Raw genomic sequence first — 17,281 nt, 5'->3', positions numbered from 1 at the left:
CACATTTGTCAAAACATCGCAGTCTTAACACTGCTGATCATGTTTTCACAATAACCAAAATTAAATCCAGTATTGACCAGATTTTCCGGTAAATCAGTACACAGTACATTATATGTTTCAATACTAAACTACCTGAAAGAGCGTAACGTCAAAGATACAGCATTCTCCTCGCAACAAAGTTTCCCTTCGACAGTGTATATACACCCATGCTGATTTTCGCGCGCTTTTTACCAGGACAATACATGAGCAACAGATGTTGCTAGCGTAAGCGTTGGGTAAGCAATAAAATGAAAATAGGAAAAATCATTACACGCACCCAGTGATTTTTTTTGCTATAATTTGTTACAGCCTGTGCCTTTTGAATTGGGAAAATTAGCGCGATAAACCGTGAAATTGGGAAAAATAGCGCGATAAACCATGAAATTGGGAAAAATTAAGCATTATAAATAGGATTATAAGTAACAGAAGGGATATTGTTTTTAAGTGCATGTTCAGGGAGTTTTCTAGAAAAGGAGTCTGGTCAAATTTTTTTTTTTTTAATCAATAAAATAAAAGTGGCAAGTTTGGGAATGATTTATGGACAAAAATGACTAAATTCAAGTTATATATTTTGTACGATGTTTAAAAAATAAAGTTGAGACCTAGATTTAAGAAATCATAATTAAGTTATATGAGACTTCTTTAAAAAAAAAAAAAAAAAAAAAAAAAATTTTTTTTTTTTTTTTTTTTTTTGAAGTTTGGCTTTTTTTGGGAAATTTTGGTCAGAATTTTGGGAAAAAACGTGTATTTTTGCGATGGGGAAGCAGCCGAAATTCGGCTGTAAATTTGAGCAAAAAAAATCACTGGCACCGTATGGCGTGACATTGTACATTGCTGCATAGTTTTCGCTAGCTTTTTGTTGGGGGCAAAGGAAATACATGTGGACATTTTATTTAAAGCTAGAAAGTGTGTTTTGAATTACAAAATTTGTATTCTCATTTGGGAATTCAACAAAACATTTATATTATATTTATAATGGATTCAATGTTAAATTCCAATATTAACTTTTTTTAAAGCTTTACGTGTCGAAACAATGTTTTGATTATGCATGAAAAGCACAATTTCCAGGAGGATTACACCGGGTCAGTGATAACATTTGAAAATATAACTGATTCCGTATAATTGAATACTCCGGATAATTGAATATTCGGACGTGACAAATGGGCTATTCAATTAAGCGAAATCTACTGTTATTAAAAGTATAAGAACAAAATCATACAAAATAATTATAGTTAAATACTTTTGCAAAAAAAGCAAATTGATCTTTTTTTTAACAAATTTGCTTCTGCAATTGGTTTGACAGACCCAAAGATACACCAGGAAAAGGCCTGATTACTCCAACTGTTTGACTAAGGAGTTACAAATGTAGTACATTCAACACAGAAATAATATGGAAAGACATAAAAAAAACTTCCCCCAACTGTGTTTTTCTTCACCATTTTGGGAATGGGGCCAGGTCCCTTTGCATTGGGAACAAGGGACAAAATTGTCACAAAACCAGGTTTTCATTGTGAAAAAAAATCTGATAAAGGGAGAAAACTCAAACTGAACTTTTAAATGAACAAACAAAATTAACCCCCTTTGTAAGTTTTTTTTTTTTTAAATCTATTTTTAGTCGTGGCGACCTTGACATTGGAGATATTGACGTGATTCTTTCATGCGACACACCGTCCCATGATGGTGAACAAATGTGCCAAATGATTTTAAAATCTCACAATGAATGACATAGTTATGGCCAGGACAAGCTTATTTATGGCCATTTTTGACCTTTGAACTCAAAGTGTGACCTTGACCTTGGAGATATCGACGTAATTATTTCGCGCGACACACCGTCCAATGATGGTGAACAAATGTGCCAAATGATTTTAAAATCTCACAATGAATGACATAGTTATGGCCAGGACAAGCTTATTTATGGCCATTTTTGACCTTTGAACTCAAAGTGTGACCTTGACCTTGGAGATATCGACGTAATTATTTCGCGCGACACACCGTCCAATGATGGTGAACAAATGTGCCAAATGATTTTAAAATCTGACAATGAACGACATAGTTATGGCCCGGACAAGCTTGTTCCGCCAGCCCGCCAGCCAGCCAGCCAGCCCGCCAGCCAGCCAGCCCGCCCGCATTCGCCAATCTAATAACCAGTTTTTTCCTTCGGAAAACCTGGTTAAAAAAGGTGTTGTTTTGACTAATATTGGGAAATTAGCATTGTTGAATATTTGCTTCAAAATACTTTAAGTGATTTCAATTTTACATTTACTATAGTTCAACTTACATGTATATTGCTGTATTGAGATTAATTTAACAATTAGACTTATTTAAGAAACACATTTTGTGGGGGGAAACCTTTAGTTGAGAATTTTAAGCCCCATTTTGGAAAAATAGAAACTTTTTTCCATTGGAAATGGGTCCCCCAACCGGACAAAAATTCGAAAGAACAAAGGCGGGCTGACAAAGTATAGTCCTGTTAATTATAACAAGAGGGCCAAGATGGCCCTAGTTCGCTCACCTGAGAGGAGTCGGTTCATTCAATCTTTACCTAATGTCAAACTTGACCTAGATATTGACCAGACAAACATCCTGGTCAAGTTTCATCATTATTGAACCAAAACTCTGGCGTAGGGAGTGTTTTGTTTTTGTAAGATTTGAAATGGTGACCTATATTTTGAGTTGACCCCCCTTACCAAACATCAAACTTTGCTTACAAGGATTTTGTATAATATAATGAAAATTTGGACAATCTAAGGGCAATAATTATGGCATTAATTATGTGATTTTGCTCATTATCAAACTTGACTGAGATCTTTCAGCAACTTTGATAAAGAATGCTTGAGAAATGTGAATGCTAGAGTGTTTACAAACCAAATGTGGCCGGACAGCGGACAAAGACCAATCCTAAAACCTCACCTGAGCAATCAGGTGAGCTAAAAAGTGTGTTTCACCGATCTGAGCCATTTTCCAACTTGTCCAAGAAATCAATAAAACCAATGTATTGACCAAGTTTTACGATGATTAGGCAAAATATGTGACTTCTATAGTGTTCGATCACAAGGTTTCTCTCTATATAGTCACATAAGGAAAACTGCCCCACCCCCCTGGCAGCCATGTTTATTGACCCATCGGGACCATTTGCAAACTCATCTGAGATATATATAAAACCAATCTTTTCACCAAGTTTCATGATGATTGGGCAAAAAATGTGACTTCTAGAGTGTTCACAAGCTTTTTTTTACTATATAAATAAAGGAAAAGTGCCCCCCCCCCCCCCCGGCATCCATTTTATTCAACTGACCGAAACCATTTTCAAACTCAACTCTCGTATCAAGGAAACAAATGTTCTGACCAAATTTCATCAAAATTTGGCAAACAAGAGATGTGTTTGTCAGAAACACAATGCCCCCTACTGTGCCGCTTTGATACATGTTTTTTTACCTTTGACCTTGAAGGATGACCTTGATCTTGACCTTTCATCACTCAAAATGTGCAGCTCCATGAGATACACATGCATGCCAAATATTAAGTTGCTATGTGAAGGGACATAGAAGTTATGAGCATTATTTGAAACCTAAATGGGAAACCTAAATGCAAAGTGTGACGGAAGGACAGACAGACGGATGGTCCGATCACTATATGCCCTCCTTTGGGGGCATAAAAATACAGTGTAGGGTTCGAAATTTGTGATACACTGTTTTCTGAAAAACAGTAACAGTGTAGAATCCAAATATCTGATAAACTTTTTCTGAAAAAATGTTACGGTGAAGGATCCCTATTCCTGATGTCTGACTCTTCAAAAATAAACCTGCCATATTGCTATCTTGAATTAATAGAATCGTGTAGTTTTAAAAATTCCTCTCCTTACACTGTTTGAACTTTCTAAGAAAATAAAATAAGAGAAACTATCGAATTTCTCGACAAAATAAAAGGCATTATACAATGTCAAGACAAGAGATGTGTTCGTCAGAAACACAATGCCCCCTATTGCGCCGCCTTGAAAATTTTGTGTTTTTTTTACCTTTGACCTTGAAGGATGACCTTGACCTTGAGCTTCCACCACTCAAAATGTGCAGCTTTATGAGAACACCGCTTTGAAATAAAAAAATTTGACCTTTGACCTTGAAGGATGACCTTGACCTTGAAGGATGACCTTGAACTTCCACCACTCAAAATGTGCAGCTTCATGATAACGCCGCTTTGATTTTTTTTGGACCTTTGACCTTGAAGGATGACCTTGACCTTGAAGGATGACCTTGACCTTGAACTTCCACCACTCAAAATGTGCAGCTTCATGAGAACGCCGATTTGATTATTTTTTGACCTTTGACCTTGAAGGATGACCTTGAACTTCCATCACTCAAAATGTGCAGCTTCATGAGAACGCCGCTCTGATTTTTTTTTTTTTACCTTGAAGGATGACCTTGACCTTGAACTTCCACCACTCAAAATGTGCAGCTTCATGAGATAAACATGCATGCCAAATATCAAGTTGCTATCTTCAATATTAAAAAAGTTATGGCCAATGTTAAAGTTTTCGGACAGACAGACGCCATATATTTGACATTTGACCTTGAAGGATGACCTTGACCTTCACCTTTCACCACTCAAAATGTTCAGCTCCATGAGATACACATGCATGCCAAATATCAAGTTGCTATCTTAAATATTGAAAAAGTTATGGCCAATGTTACAGTTTTTTTCGGACGGACGGACAGACTGACTGACATACTGACACACTAACATACTGACGGACAGTTCAACTGCTATATGCCACCCTACCGGGGGCATAAAAATGTGACTTCTAGGGTGTTCACATGTTTTTATTATATACATAGAGAGAAAAATGTCCTGCCCACTGGCGGCCATGTTTTTTCACCGATCTGGACCATTTTCGAACTTGTCCGACATATCAATAAAACCAATGTTTTGATTAACTTTCATGATGATTGGGCCAAAATTGTGGCTTCTAGTGTTTACAAGGTTTCTCTATAGCCATATAAGGAAAACTGCCCCGCCCACTGGCGGCCATGTTTTTCAACGGACCGGAACCACTTTTGAACTCAACCAACATATTATTAAGACAGACATTTAGACAAAGTTACATGAAGATTGGGCATTAAATGTGACTTCTACAGTGTTAACAAGCTTTTTTTTTTTTGACCTAGTGACCTAGTTTTTGACCCAGCATGACCCAGTTTCGAACTCGATCGAGATATCATTGGGACAAATCTTCTGACCAAGTTTCATGAAGATCTGACAATAAATGTGGCCTCTAGAGTGTTTACGAACAAATGTGGACAGAAGCACGACGGACGGACGACGGACAAAGACCGGTCACAAAAGCTCACGTGAGCAATCAGGTGAGCTAAAAAAAATCCAACCTCGAATAACAATTAACACATAAATGATACACACAACTACACTGTATTATTATGAAAACATTAATAATCAAAGGGGAGTAACTACAGTAAACTTAAATGCAATATTTAGAAGAGTTGTCTCGCATGTTACATGACCTTAATTCATGATTGTTTACAAGCCTTTTTACTATATAAATATAAGGAAAACTGTCCCGTCCCCCTGGCAACCATGTTTTTCAACGGACCAGAACCATTTTCAAACCTAACTCACGTATCTAGGAAACAAATTCTGGCAAAATTTTATAAAAATTGGGCCAAAAATGTGACTTCAAGAGTGTTCACATGTTTTCACTATATACATATTGAGAAAATGCCCCGCCCACTGGCGGCCATGTTTTTTCACCGATCTGGACCATTTTCGAACTCGTCCGAGAAATCAATAAAACCAATGTTTTGTCCAACATTCATGATGATTGGGCAAAAATTGTGACTTCCAGAGTGTTTACAAGGTTTCTCAATAGCCAAATAAGGAAAACTGCCCTGCCCACTGGCGGCCATGTTTTTCAACGGACCGAAACCACTTTTGAACTCAACCAACATATCATTAAGACAAACATTTTGACAAAGTTACATGAACATTGGGCATAAAATGTGACTTCTACAGTGTTTACAAGTTATTTCTTTTATTTGACCTAGTGACCTAGATTTTGACCGGGCACAACCCAGTTTCCAACTCGACCGAGATTTCATTGGGACAAAGCTTCTGACCAAGTTTCATGAAGATCGGACAATAAATGTGGCCTCTAGAGTGTTTACAAACCAAATGTTGACGACGGACGGACAGACGACAGACAAAGACCTGTCACAAAAGCTCACCTGATAGTAGTAACTGCCATACAGATAATAAATACAATATACTTACAATATGCTTTCACGATCACGATATCCCTTTAGGATAACAGAAAAGAAATGGTTTGAGTTAGAAATTTCACTTTCACAGCCATGATGGATAAGATCTTGCATGATTGTTTCAAATCAAGTCCAAATCTGAAATTACAAAAGTATATTCCTTTATATTTAATTGCCCTGGGAATGGCTTATTGAAGTTGATAAAAATGTACAGTTTTATATAATTCAAGAAAAAAATACTCTGGACAATATGATAAAATAAACTACATAATTTTGGGAAAATAGTTTATGGTTAATCATGACCTGAAATGGAAACTAAAACATGTACAAAATATTTTCATCACCAGACCAGACCTGATAACTAACAAACAATGTGAAATACTTAAACACTAAATTATTTATAATTTCATTCTTATAAGTTTCCAACAAAATATCCAAGAAGTTCACCCACATAACAAAAGATTTTAGTTCTGAAGCGGTATTTCCGAATTACCGTCTGAGTCCTCGAACTTTTCTGATAATAATTTGGACAAGGGCTGTTTGTTAAACATGCATGCCCCCCATATGGGCTCTCCGTTGTAGTGACAGCCATTGTGTGAATATGTTTTTTGTCACTGTGACCTTTACCTTTGACCTAGTGACCTGAAAATCAATAAGGGTCATATGCCAGTCCTGATCAATGTACCAATGAAGTTTCATGATCCTAGCCATAAGCGTTCTTGAGTTATCATCCGTAAACCATTTTACTATTTCGGGTCACCGTGACCTTGACCTTTGACCTAGTGACCTGAAAATCAATTGGGGGTCATCTGCGAGTCATGATCAATCTACCTATCAAGTTTTATGATCCTAGGAATAAGGGTTCTTCAGTTATCATCCGGAAACCATTTTACTATTTCGGGTCACCGTGAACTTGACCTTTGACCTAGTGACCTCAAAATCAATAGGGGTCATCTGCGAGTCATGATCAATGTACCTATGAAGTTTCATCATCCTAGGCATAAGCGTTCTTGAGTTATCATCCGGAAACCATTTTACTATTTCGGGTCACCGTGACCTTGACCTTTGACCTAGTGACCTCAAAATCAATAGGGGTCATCTGCGAGTCATGATCAATGTACCTATAAAGTTTCATGATCCTAGCCATTAGCGTTCTTGAGTTATCATCCGGAAACCATTTTATTATTTCAGGTCACCGTGACCTTGACCTTTGATATAGTGACCTGAAAATCAATAGGGGTCAACTACGAGTCATGATCAATCTACCTATCAAGTTTCATGATCCTAGGCATAAGCGTTCTTGAGTTATCATACGGAAACCATTTTACTATTTCGGGTCACCGTTACCTTGACCTTTGACCTAGTGACCTCAAAATCAATAGGGGTAATCTGCGAGTCATGATCAATGTACCTATGAAGTTTCATGATCCTAGGCCTAAGCATTCTTGAGTTATCATCCGGAAACCATTTTACTATTTCGGGTCACTGTGACCTTGACCTTTGACCTAGTGACCTGAAAATTAATAGGGGTAAACTGCTAGTCATGATCAATCTACCTATCAAGTTTCATGATCCTAGGCCTAAGCGTTCTTGAGTTATCATCCGGAAACCATTTTACTATTTTCGGTCACCGTGACCTTGACCTTTGACTTAGTGACCTCAAAATCAATAGGGGTCATCTGCGAGTCATGATCAATGTACCTATGAAGTTTCATGATCCTAGCCCCAAGCGTTCTTGAGTTATCATCCGGAAACCACCTGGTGGACGGACCGACCGACAGACGGACCGACCGACATGTGCAAAGCAATATACCCCCTCTTCTTTGAAGGGGGGCATAAAAATCCGGAAATGATTCTTTTATTGCAGGACCTCATTTCCGGTAATAAAATTATGACGAAATTTGGAATTCCATAAGCTATTTTCATAAAAGTTTCAAGGCTAAAGTTAGAATTTACCGAATTATTAATGAATCTTCAAATAATGTAAAATGGTTTTTTATTGGTAAATGGTTGCATTTTTTGATATCGAAAGTATCCTAAGATTTTTGCCGTGTCGTCAAATAGAAATATACTCTACGTCATCACTATATGAGTACATTCTGCAAAGGGAATTAAGACAACCATGTGCGTTTTGGTTCCCATTTAGTCGGATGAATTCGTATGTAAGCAGGGCATAAACAAAGGTCATTGTGAAATAACAGCGAACTGTCAATCAGCACAGGACTTACAATACAGTTACCTAACATTAATTAAAATAACTAACACTAAAACTTTAAGTATTCAGTTCAATTTTTAACTTGCTCGCAATGTAATAAATGTAATGAAGCTCTCAAAGTACATTATTTGATTAAGCAGAAGATTAAGTTTAATTATTTGTCAGACACATTTATGAATATTGAAATAGTTTATTGCTATAAAAATATTAAAATATTGTTAAAAAATATCATTTTTGTCTTTAATGATCAATTTTCTTTTTTGGGCCGGAAAAGATCGGTCCGGGCCGGCAAAGGCTGCATGATTATTGGACCTCCTGGCCGGCATTAAATTTTAATTTTAATAAGAACTACTTAAGGCCTAACGTTTGAAACCCATGGGAAATGAACTCTGTTAAACTCTTTGATCATTTGCTTTTGATTATTCCAGATACATTTTTTGTACATGTATGTCATGTTTAAACACAAGACATGTAATGGCATTTAAAACCTTGAAACTTGTAAGAGTTGATAGATTTTTTTATTCTTTTTTTAAATTTTATCAAAAAAATATTGAGGGTTACTGAATTTTTGCAAAAATAGCTGTACATTTATATTGATCATTTTAGAAATATTTCACACTTTTTGTGTTGATCATTCAAGAAGGGAATTTGGTGGGAGCAAAATAGAGCCAGATGGAGCTGAGTTTTTTCACCATTTTAGGAATGGGACCAGGTCAATTTGGAATTGAGAATTTATGTGTTTTTCATCTAAAAAAATAAATAATTTGTTTGGTGGGGGGGGGGGATCTTCAATTGGGGAATTTTATGGTCATTTTTTTTAATTGAAAAACAAATATTCTTTTTTCCATTGGAAATTGGGCCAAGTACCGGCCATGATTTTGAACGAAAATAACCACTGTGCAGCAACTGTAATTTAACTTTAGATCATTTTCTTATTGCAATATGACCTCCCCTTGTAAAATTATGTGAATAGTTGTTTTGTTTACTATACATCAAGTTATTGAAATACATTTGCAAAAATCTTTAGTGCAAAAAAAACACAGTTTGTCTTGCATTTTGTGTCTATATCTTTAGATTTAAGAATAAATCATTGAATCCGTCTGAAATCGGTGCCAAAATTTTACGTTGCGTGCAGCATTACAGTGAACATGAATGCATTTCACATTGAATTGTTGGCCAAGAACACAGGTTTATTGAATAAAGTAATTCTGATGTATTAAGTATTGCTATAAGCAGCATAAAAAATGTCTTTTATGCACTAGTTGAAATTCATTAGAATTTTTTGTTTTTAAGTTATTTGAAGAAACAGGGTTTTTTTTCCTTCTTTGTGACCCTCGGATCATCGGCCCTTTCCCCTCCGATTTTTTGTTCCCCTGATGTATTAAGTATTGCTATAAGCAGCATAAAAAATGTCTTTTATGCACTAGTTGAAATTCATTAGAATTTTTTGTTTTTAAGTTATTTGAAGAAACAGGTTTTTTTTCCTTCTTTGTGACCCTCGGATCATCGGCCCTTTCCCCTCCGATTTTTTGTTCCCCTCAGCTGGTAAATTTTCCCCTAGATTTCATTTTCCCCTCCAAAAAACAAAACAATTTTTTTTTATTTTATTTTAAACCTTTAAATATATAAGTTAACCTGATACAGTGTAAGAAACAAGGGCTGTTTGTAAAACATGCATGCCCTCCATATGGGCTCTCAGTTGTAGTGACAGCCATTTTTTAAATATGCTTTTTGTCACTGTGACCTTGACCTTTGACCTAGTGACCTGAAAATCAATAGGGGTCATCTACGAGTCATGATCAATGTACCTATCAAGTTTCATGATCCTAGCCATAAGCTTTCTTGAGTTACCATCAGGAAACCATTTTACTATTTCGGGTCACTGTGACCTTGACCTTTGACCTAGTGACCTGATAATCAATAGGGGTCATCTGCCAGTCATGATCAATGTACCTATTAAGTTTCATCATCCTAGGCATAAGCGTTCTTGAGTTATCATCCGGAAACCATTTTACTAGTATTTCGGGTCACCGTGACCTTGACCTTTGATCTAGTGACCTCAAAATCAATAGGGGTAATCTGCGAGTCATGATCAATGTACCAATCAAGTTTCATGATCCTAGGCATAAGCGTTCTTGAGTTATCATCCGGAAACCATTTTACTATTTCGGGTCACCATGACCTTGACCTTTGACCTAGTGACCTGAAAATCGATAGGGGTCATCTGCTAGTCATGATCAATCTACCTATCAAGTTTCATGATCCTAGGCATAAGCGTTCTTGAATTATCATCCGGAAACCATTTTACTATTTCGGGTCACTGTGACCTTGACCTTCGACCTAGTGACCTCAAAATCAATAGGGGTCATCTGCGAGTCATGATCAATGTACCTATGAAGTTTCATGATCCTAGGCCTAAGCGTTCTTGAGTTATTGTCTGACAACCACCTGACAGACCGACCGACAGACCGACATGAGCAAAGCAATATACCCCCTCTTCTTCGAAGGGGGGCATAAAAAGAAAAATATTGCATAATTAAATTTTCTGTTTCCTTGAATTTGTTTTAAAAACAGTAAAATATGCTTAACTGATTATTTAAGACTTTCCTTATTTTCCCCAAAATCCGGCGTTTCATGTGATTTTTTTCCCCAAAATCTGGTGTTTCGTGCGATTTTTTCCCCTCAAAAAAGGCCAGGCCCTTTCCCCAAAATCAGATAAAAAACCCTGAGAAAAGCACCACATACCATTGTATTTACATCAATTAACGTTCAATTGTGAACTCCACAAAGTCACTTTATTCTGCACCATGATAAATACTGCATTGTAGTACTCGAAATAAATAAATGTTAGATAAATAAGCACAATCATGTCATTGTGATTTAGGTACAAGGTACACATTTATCATATGACACCAAAGTACATGTTATAGTCATACCATATGCATATTTAACACATCATATTACTAGATCAGAAGGTATTCTGTAGTATGTTTTACACTTCACAACAATTTAATGATTAAACAATATATAATTGCTGACGAAAGCCTGGTTAATTATAAATATAATGTTACCTAACATAACATTTGAACAACTCAGAATGAGGGTCAATATTAAAAATCATTCCTGTAAAGTAGGGTGAAAACCTGCAAAGGGGATAAGGTGAAGTCTTTTAAACATAAAATGTTGACAAAAGACAGACAAGAGTGCCATACTGTCACAAGATACACCCGTTTTAATGCTTTGGACAACTTGACCATGACTCATATTTGAACTTGACCTACATATCATCTAGACACAACTTCTGACCAAAGTTGGTGAAGATCTGATGAAAACTACTTCAATTAGAGAGCGGACACCATGCTAAATGCTTGAAATGCACTAAGTGACCTCGTGACCTAGTTTTTAACCTGGTATGACCCATATTTGAACTTGACCTACATGTAGATATTGTCTAGACACAACTTCTGACCAAATTTGGTGAAGATCGGATGAAAACTACTTCAATTAGAGAGCGGACACCATGCTAAATGCTTGAAATGGTTTAAGTGACCCTGTGACCTAGTTTTTGATCCGGCATGACCCATATTCGAACTTGACCTAAATATTGTCTAGATACAACTTCTGACCAAGTTTGGCGATTATCGGATGAAAACTACTTCTATAAGAGAGTGGACACCATGCTAAATGCTTGAAATGCACTAAGTGACCCCGTGACCTAGTTTTTGACCCGGCATGACCTATATTCGAACTTGACCTAGATAACTATTTGAATTAGAGGGCGGAAACTGCTGTGGACACCGCCCGCCCGCCGCCAAGGTGAAACTATAATACGTCCCGTTTTTTTTTAAACGGGTGTATAAAAAAGGAGATGACAGGATGGTGATCTATGTGGAGAGAAAATGTTGGAAAACTTGATGTTCAGAACTTTGTGAAAAACACTTAAAACAAACAGACATACATTGTACACATTACAAATAAACAGCTAGTTTTACTTAAACAAAAAGATATATTTCCAACAACCTTTTTTTAATTTCACATACTAATTTCTATTTAAGATAGCAATAAAATATACTGTGTTAATTGGGGGTTAATTCCACAAGTCTGGTCATTTTGTCGTCAAATCATTGTGAAGCAATCTTTAATTTGTTATCAATATTTTTTTCAACAGTGGGTTAACACTTTACACACTAACTGTACAATTACCGACCATTTACCATGGGATCTGTATTTCACTAATTTCAATGGAACGTGCATTATATTTCACCTTTCCTGGACAGTTGACAGTCAACCACCAATGTGAAATGCGCGATAACTCAAGAGATAAATCAAGTGCTGCTTCTTTTAAGTTTACTACAAGACTGATGATTGCTACATGTGGTGGTCACAGTTATCAGGTTCTGGCTACAATATTTGTATGTAAAACAGCCCTATTATCTCCAAACAAATGTCATTTTTAAAAAGTGCCCAGCCATGGTTGGACCACATTTGTCTGCCAAAAAGGACAACCAAGGAGAATTTTGACATGCATCAACCAACGCCATGAAAATCCCCTAGTCAAGCGGTTTTCACATGCGTGTAAAGAATACATTTACCGGTAACCTAAAAATAATCTTGCCAATGAAATAAAACAATGTTGTTTTTGCGTTGCACAGAGGTGACAATAAAAGGTGCGGAAGTTTCCCATTATGATTCAAGCCTTATATACGGTATTATTCACACCTATCCGCCTATATATTATCAGTGGGATGAATCGTCCAATGCCACCCTACACAAATATCAGTGACACGATCTGATAGTGGCACAAAACGTCAATCACCCCTTTTTTCATAGCTTTTTAGTATCAAAATGCTTGTAAAATTATGTTACATTTATAAATAAGTAATCTTCAAATACAACAATGTTATTGTTCCATTGAATAGAAGTGTCAATCAAAGTCAAAGGAACTTAATTTCCCACTTCAATTCACTTTGTAACTACCGTGACAAATCTATTATGCATTTTCAGTGTCTCGAAACTGCAGTGTAACAAACCTCCGTTCAACGAGGGCCGTGGCCCCACAGGGAAAAGTCTCTATTTTGTTTACTACATGTATATACTATATATAGTATAGTAAAAAAAATCTAGACTTTTCCCTGTGCGTCCACCCTGCACAAATAAACAGTTTGCTAGGGTAACTCGCCCTCGAGTCGATTTGCCCTTGAGTCGGACATTTTTTTCTTTGTAGTTTTCAAAGATCAGTTTTGTTTAGCATGATTTGTGACGTTATAACATACAATTTACCCTTTATACTCAAAATTAATAAAATTTTGCGATGAAATATCAAATATTATCTCACGCTGAATTTGGATTCGTTTAAGTTTTAATTACTTCTGGAGACGGAAAATTCAGAATTTTCAATTATCGATTATCTGTATACCATCGGCATTTTGGTCAGATACGTTTGACAGCATGCACAAATGAATTTATATTGAAAACATAACCTTATTCTATAACTAGAAATGGCGCGGCAGACGCCGACGCGTATCCCCACGCCGAATGTTTGACCTAGGTGTGCCCCAGGGTTGGTAATGGGGCCATGCATAGTTGAGATTGACCGTATTGTCATAAGAGAGGTTCAGTATCAATTTGAAGTGAATCGGTGTAGAAATGAAGAAATTATAGTAAAAGGCAATTTTGGGTGGGTGTGGTCTATGTGGGCGGGGCGCCCCAGGGTTGGTAATGGGGCCATGCATAGTTGAGATTGACTGTGTTGTCATAAGAGAAGTTCAATATCAATTTGAAGTGAATCGGTGTAGAAATGAAGAAATTATAGTAAAGGCAATTTTGGGTGGGTGTGGTCTATGTGGGCGGGGCCCCAGGGTTGGTTATGGGGCCATGCATAGTTGAGATTGACCCTAATGTCATAAGAGAAGTTCAGTATCAATTTGAAGTGAATCCGTGTAGAAATGAAAAAATTATAGTAAATGGAATTTTTTGGTGGGTGTGGCCTATGTGGGCGGGCGCCCCAGGGTTGGGATTGGGGCCATGCATAGTTGAGATTGACCCTAATGTCATAACAAAAGTTCAGTATCAATTTGAAGTGAATCCGTGTAGAAATGAAAAAATTATAGTAAATGGAAATTTTTGGTGGGTGTGGCCTATGTGGGCGGGGCGCCCCAGGGTTGGGAATGGGGCCATGCATGGTTGAGATTGACTGTATTGTCATAAGAGAGGTCCAGTATCAATTTGAAGTGAATCGGTGTAGAAATAAAGAAGTAAATGTAAAATAACCTAAAAAAATGAGTGATAATTTCTGACGCGGCCCCACCCCAACCGCTATAACTTTTGACCCAGGGGTCAGATCAAAATTCCAAATAGTGCAGGGTCGCACATATGCTCATAGCTACCATGTGTGTAAGTTTCAAGGTTCTAGTGCTTTTTGTGTAGGAGGAGATAGTGGCCAGGACGGATGGACAGACGGACGGCGGAGATAACCACAATATCCCCACCTTTTTTTCAAAAAGCGTGGGGATAATAATGAAAAGTAATTTTCAGTGGTTTGCTCTATTGTATAGGTATTACAGTAAACAATTGAATTACAACTCAATTAGCCCTTGAGGCAAACACAATTCACCCTTATGGCGAACATGAGTTAATGTAATGGCAGAGGCATACGGATGAGAATTAACCACATAGTCATTCCAATTAACATGACTCAATCTATAAAGAATCCCATAGCTCACAAACAACAAGAAACACACAATGTTTTATCTTTTTATGTCTGTACATTTCTTTGTCACCCCCATTGCTACAAATGGTTCCACTGTTGTAAAGGTGGGATAGACACTACAAGTGACCATGATGTCATTTTTCCTCTTTTTATAACTTATTTTCGTCAACAGAATAAACTTATAAAATCAACACATGGCTGTTACTGTGAAATTTGCATTTTTATAAATAAGGGAATGGATAACGAAATAAATGCTAAATACAAATTTGTGTCCATGTTAAGGGTGAATGTGTACGACTCATCGGCAAATTCTAGTTGCAATAATCCAACTCCCAGCTATTGACCCTCCGGGTCTCTGAGCTGTACGTATGTACTTATAAAAGCTCAGAGCATACAAGAAGAACTACGGCAAATTCAGTGGGTATTGTTATTCAACTATTTTCAAAGAACATAAGCTGTGAATCTAATAATTATTTGTAAAATAGATTCAAATGATATGATTGTTATTAAAGTTAAAGCCTGCACAAGCTGAGTCTCGGCTTTGATCACAAAGAGTTTCAAAGACTTATACCGCTAACCCGTCCGAATCAAGGACGAGTTGCCATAACATTTTTACGTTTCGTGTAAATCCGTTACGCGTTTATGTTAGAAACATAAAAATACAATTCAGTACTGACTTTCTTCGAATTTAAAACAACCGCCTTTTTAGATCTCGTTTTCGGTTTCATAACAATTTTGGGATTCCCGTAAGATCGGGAGGTTTCCTGCTTCATTGTTATATATAGAATATTTGGGATACCCGACTGGAAATACCAATGATGTAGCATGTGACTTGTCATGTAGAGCGCCACTCTCTTACACTGCGGTTCATTACATTCACGAACGACAACTCGGCTAGGAGAATGAATGCTTTAGCTGCTAGGAGAATGAATGCTAAAGCGTACATCTAAAAATAAACCCTGTCACTGATAAATCGATGAAGGTCGTTTTCTAACAGTATTCGCTTAAGTTGTTTAAGAAATAAAGAAGAATCTCGATGCTCTTTAACGTTTATTTGTTCAGATGATTACAATAATATTAAAATAGTAAGTCTTACCGTGTAAGTATCAACAGTTTTACAGGATATTACACCCAGAACAATCCCAACCAGTTTCGATGTTCTAATACTTGGAAGTAAATGCTGGTTTCCCACTGATCGACCAATCAAACACGTTGTAACATAAGTTGTCGATTGGTAACCAATAGATTTGTTTTTATGTGCATACAATTTTCCTATTTATTTATCACGTGACGCGTCGAATTTCAGATCGAGGCTGAACGTACTTTCAATTCAAGGCCGATTTGACAAATTATAACTTCATACATTTACTCTTTTATTAAATATTTCGGCCAAAGGCCTTCTTCAGTAAACGATTATTAAGACAACTTTACATAGCGTTTTCTTCTGTCGATCATAACGGAAGTAAATACAAACAAAGGACGTAACGTTACCCGACGTGAACGTGACGTTACGCGCCAATAATCGGAAGTCGCTACATATTATGAGTTATACCAGGGACCTATACAAACAAACAGTTTGTATAGGTCCCTGGTTATACGCTGTGTATATATTATTATATAGATATTATACACATATACGCATATACACACACATATATATATATACACATACATATACATAGATACATATACATATATACACATATATATATATATATATATAAACACACTTATACATATACTCACATACATATACACATACATACATACATACATACATATATATATACATATACATGTTCACAATATACATATACATAACATATATAATGTCTATAAAATAAACATAAATATTATTATTTATTATAAGCATTATATGCTGTCTATTAATGTTGCCGACTGGAACACACTGTCTTTTAGATTACATCCGAACGGTTTCATAGTTTTAAGTCTCTTTATCCACAACGCTACGTTACGTAGTTTTCTGCTATATAAAGATATATAAATATATGTAATGTTTTTAACTACGTAACATAGGCTTTCTAACGATAT

The 17,281-nt window shown here is 36.4% G+C and overlaps 1 protein-coding gene across 6 annotated transcripts in view; it reads right to left on the bottom strand.

Annotated features, from left to right (window-relative positions):
• Nucleotides 1–17,281, bottom strand: part of LOC127834078 (uncharacterized) — a 70,230-nt gene that overhangs the window by 43,939 nt on the left and 9,010 nt on the right. For 4 of the 6 annotated variants that reach the window (XR_008027786.1, XR_008027787.1, XM_052359655.1 and 1 more), the window contains exons 1-2: nucleotides 16,326–16,430; nucleotides 6,319–6,443 (exon numbers count right to left, since the gene is read on the bottom strand). The gene's annotated coding sequence lies outside the window, so the exon portion shown is untranslated. Of the gene's footprint in view, nucleotides 1–6,318; nucleotides 6,444–11,265; nucleotides 11,392–16,325; nucleotides 16,431–17,281 lie in introns of those variants that run through there. The other 2 variants (XM_052359656.1, XM_052359657.1) reach the window with 2 other exon arrangements.

Source organism: Dreissena polymorpha, chromosome 6 (assembly GCF_020536995.1).
Source record: "Dreissena polymorpha isolate Duluth1 chromosome 6, UMN_Dpol_1.0, whole genome shotgun sequence".
In the NCBI taxonomy this organism is placed as follows: domain Eukaryota; kingdom Metazoa; phylum Mollusca; class Bivalvia; order Myida; family Dreissenidae; genus Dreissena; species Dreissena polymorpha.
This window is presented reverse-complemented; position numbering and strand designations above follow the sequence as displayed.